Source organism: Octodon degus, unplaced genomic scaffold, assembly GCF_000260255.1.
Source record: "Octodon degus isolate 3935 unplaced genomic scaffold, OctDeg1.0 scaffold00007, whole genome shotgun sequence".
NCBI lineage: Eukaryota > Metazoa > Chordata > Mammalia > Rodentia > Octodontidae > Octodon > Octodon degus.
The window spans coordinates 27,300,085-27,304,911 of NW_004524583.1; the positions used below are offsets into that span (position 1 = coordinate 27,300,085).

General features: G+C 41.8%; 1 pseudogene; it reads right to left on the minus strand.

Annotated features, from left to right (window-relative positions):
- Positions 1-826: 826 nt before the first annotated feature.
- Positions 827-1,779, minus strand: LOC101590909 (annotated as a pseudogene).
- Between the last annotated feature and the right edge of the window lie 3,048 nt (positions 1,780-4,827).

Genomic DNA, 4,827 nt, shown 5'->3' on the forward strand with positions numbered 1-4,827 from the left:
TTCTTCTTCTTCTTCTTCTTCTTCTTCTTCTTTTTTTTTGGTGGTATCAGGGATCAAACTCAGTACTGTGTACTTGCCAAGCAAGCACTTATTACACTGAGCTATCTCCCCGGCCCCCTTTAGTTGATTTCTTGATGATAGCCATTCTTCGTGGCATAAGATTGAATCTCAGCATTGTTTTAATTTACATCTCTTGAATGAGCAATGATGTTGAACAGTTTTTTCATATATTTATTTGTCACTTGTATCTCTTCATTGTGAAGTGTATACTCATTTCAGATGCCCATTTTTGGATTGGATCTTTGAAGTTTGCAGAACAGGCCATATTTTTAATTGACTGGTTAAAAGTTAATGTTTGGCATTAGCCTTGGGTACTTTATTGAGTCATGAATGGTTCCATCACAGATCTTAAGTGTACAATTTGGTCTTGATGAATGCTTACACCTGTATAATCCTGCGAAGATTCAGAATACTACCAGAAGGCTTTCTATTTTCTCTGGAGGGGGGGATTTCTGCTCTGCAAAGATTATTCTGATTACTCACATTGTTTTGCAATGTTTCAGTTATTTTAGAACATTTTTTTGAAACTATGACCTTTTATTTATGCATAGTTCAAAAAAGAACTTGTCAGAAACTTTAATGTAAAGAGGATCCACACCCAAAAATCCTAGGGTTTTTTTTTTTTTAAAAAAACCTGGTAATGGTGCCTGGTCAAAGGATTCCTATTCTCATAGATGAGAAAGTGGACTTTTAGAGGGCTAGTAAAGGAGGAGTATTTGTATGGGGGAGGGCAGTTATTCTCAGGCTGACAGTGACTTGGAGAATGTCACAGTGCTAAGTACAGGGTGATGGGACAGGTCACTGCCAAGGGCCTTGGAATGGATCTTGCTGTCGCACAAAGCAGGTAAAAGGGAATGGGACAACAGAAAGTAATCAGGGCACCAACCCACATTCTTGGGCCGAGCGTTCATCACTTACGTCTGAAAGGTGTAGGCACAGGCAGCATCCGGGTACAGGTGAGGAAAAGCTGTCGGCCAGCGGCACAGCCTGCAGCAGCTCCCCAAAGCCTTGGCTCTCCTGTGGAGTGAAGCCAGCATTCTTTTTGTTTCCTCTGGAGTTATGATGGTCAATTTCTTCATGAGCCACAACTGAGGTCCCCACATAGTACAAGAGGCTTGCAGGATACCATGCCCCTCAAGAACTTGCAAAAGGTTTCATCCCGGCGCTGCCTGTACTCCAGCCTTTCCAGACCCTGGCCTGCATTGGGTACATAGGCTGTGACCAGCACAAATGAGTCAAATTCAGCCACAATCACCTGGCCTTCATGGTCATGTTCCTCCTCACCAATGCTATAAGAGACTTTGAGTGGGCACTGGCAGGAAAGCAGACCCACACCACTGTGTCTGTCCTTGTCAGAAGGCGCTGGTCAGGACTGATAGGGTAGTCCAGACAGCTCCTGGAGCTCAGCTGGGAGTTTGTTCTCTGAACATTTGATCTCCTGGAGGCACAGGATACCTGGGACTTCTTCCTTTACCCAATCTAAGCCCTTCCTCTTAATCCAGGAGTGAAGCCTATCCACATTCCAAGAGCATATCTTGAGTGTGGCAGATTTGCCACTGGGTGAGGTTTTTTATCTGGAGGCTCCTCATACAAGACTGGGCCTTCTGCTGCCTCTTTTTCATTTTTCTTTGCTCCCACTTTACTCTTCTTGGCCTCTGACTCTCTCTTGGGCTCTTTCCCATCTTCTGTCACTGATCCCTTTTTCCCACACTTTGGCATCCCTGTAATGAAAGCTCCTAAGTACCTGCACCTCGTCAACCACCAAAACAGTATTTTCACCTGGTGGTCTGTAAACTGCTTGGGCCCCCAGTGAGACTTCTCTTTATCTCATGAGCCGAGCAAAAAGAATCTATTTTAGAATTTTGTCCTAATTTCATATTAAGAAAATTAGTTGTCAGGTCAGCATAGACAATTTTTTCTATTTGTGTTTCCTGGAATCATTAGGATGCTCAGAGGCTGCTTGGAGTTTGCATTGTCAGAGGAATGGAGTGAAGTGTGAAAGTAGATCTCAGAAGGATCCAGACACTGCTCCAATTTCTATCATTTCTATCTCACCTGGAGCATTTAACTCGGAACTCTTACAAACTGAAGATCCTTACTGGGGTGAATTTTATAAGGAGCTTTGCTTCTTTTAAGAAATCATCTGACATAGACTCTTGTGCCAAAAATAACTACAGTGTTTAAATTAAACCATTACAGAATGTGACTCCAAATGATGCTTCAGTCTTCTTAAGACCCAAGGGGTTGAGCAAAAGTTGGCAGTTGTACAGAATGACAGCTGTCTAACAAGGTTCTCCACGCTGGAGCTCACAGCACTGGAACTTGGACAGGCAGTGCCTCCGCGGGGGTGCCTTTGCTGCATGAGTTTTCTGAAATACATGGAGGAGTCCTTTAATTCCTACACAATTCCTGTGCATTGTCTGCCATGTTTTCTGTGGGAAGATGGTCATTCTGACCTCTTCAGCTAAGGGAAACTACCTTTGGGTAGAAATTTGGTTTTGTACTTTGTTACTAATTGCATACATTTTATGAAGCACTGATTAGAGAAACATATTTATTGGTTGGCAGTTTTCTTTTAATTTTAAGCCCCAAAAGATAAGAGTATAAATAATATATATGTACCCAGCTTTTTAGTATGTAAAATTATTACCTCTGGCTGTCAAAATGACTTTGCAAAGTATGTATCATTGTTTCCATTTTAAGGAGTAAACTGAGATATCTCAACCTAGTCAGAAAGTTGGAGAACACCAGAGTCCAGAACTCTTCCCATCACCAAACTGCTATTGCAGTACACTGGGTCCCTTTCTTGGCATTGTTTCCTTGTGGTTTTTAAGGAGGTATGTAAGTGTACTCAGAGAGAAGTGAGGTGTTTTAGTCACCTGGGACAAAATATCAGACACCTACAGCTTAAAGGGAAAGAGGTTTATTTTTGGCTCATGGTTCTAGTCCAAAGGCAGCCTGCTCCAAAGCAGAAACATCCCGGGAGAAGCGCACAGCAGAGGACGAGGTGCTTGCTTCGTGGTAGCCCAGAAGCAGAGGGAGGGAGGAGGAGCCAGAGACGAGAAAACACTGTCCTGGAGCACAGCTCCAATTGCTCTCACCAGGCTCTGTCTTCTAACAGTGCATTTAGCTACTGAACTCATCATTGGAATAAGTTGTGCTCACTTTCAGAACAGCTATAGTAAAACTGGGTGGATATTATTAATTTTTTTTTTTTTTTTGCGGAACTGGGGATTGAACTCAGGCCCTTGCGCTTGCCAGGGAAGTGCTTATTCCACTGAGCCATCTCCCCAGCCCTGGGTGGATATTATTAAAATAAACACTGATGAGTGTAGTGCCCCCACGATGCAGTCATGTCCCAAACATGAGACTTTTGGTGCCATCTTCAAACCGTAGCAGAAAGAAACCATTTCTAGCTCTAGGTCTCAGTGTCACCCCACTTTCTACTCCATTATTAATGCCAGTTTTATATTTCAATGCAATTTGTTATCAGGATTCATAAATATTTTTTTATTTTAATTGCATTTAATTTTTTTAAGGGTAGGAAAGCATCTTATTGAAATATAACTCCTGAGAGATAGAAAGAGACCCAAAAGTGAGTTGCCACAGAGGTCATTTCTCTAAGATTGTTTTAAAAGGCAAAATCACAAGGTGGTTGTAAAATCACAAGGTGATTGCAACCTAGGTTAAACTATAATCAGCCAGTAAGATTACAAATACAGCAGCCTCACTAGTCTTGATCCAATAGGGAAGCAGGTCATGTAGTAAGAGTACATGGAGAGAACAAAGACATTTTGGGAGGAAACAGGTCTGGAGGTTCTGGTCAACCACCTGCGTAACTGACGTCTTTACTGAACCAGGTGATGTCAGTTACAGGATAACCTTGAGTTACTGAACTATTTTTATCCTTTGGAAGACACATAGGCCTGGTCATTCCATCTTTATCGTGAGGCTTTGCCTTCAGCAGATGCACCTCCAGCCGTAGATGTATTATACTGTCTTCTGCACTGACTCCCCCAAGGGTCTGGGATTGTCTGGCTGCCAATAATATTTGGACCTAACTTAGCTGTCTATAAACAAACCAGTCTGTTTTGTACCATCTCAATTTTCAGAACACCCACACTACAATCTTGACATGTCCTAAAAAATAAACACTTCTCCTGTTAAACACTTAAAAATCTTTTTCTGGGATGAGAGTCAATTAACTTGAAAACTTATTTGATTTTTTTTAAAGGAGAAAAGGCTTATTTTGGCTCAAATTTGTAGATGTTTCAATCAGTTGTTGGTCATCTCCAAGGCAGGATGGATTACCAGAGGGCCGCGGCAAAGGCAAAACAGTTCACAGCAAGGCAAGCGGAAGGCATCCAGCGGCAATAGCAGTCTACCTTGTCTCTGTTTATATTCCACCCATGCTACAAGACTTCTGGGTGGCCCCAGCCATGCGCAGCGTGGGCTGTCCACTACCCACATCCTTAATACCAGTATCACACCCGGAATCCACATCCACGCACCCTAACCCAACCATATTCAAAACTCCCTACTTTGATCACACAAGGCTTTGGGGGAACATCTAGGTTCAGGTCATGAAATTTCAAATTTTTGAAATTGTAGTAGGAATTTTTTGTTTTTTTTAGTTTCTTTGAGCTTGCTATTTAGATATATGTTAAGTTGCAAAAATTGACTAATTTAAGGATTATTTTAAAATTAGTTCTAAGAGACAGTATTCTCTCTCCATATCTATGTCTATATCTATATCTATATCTATAT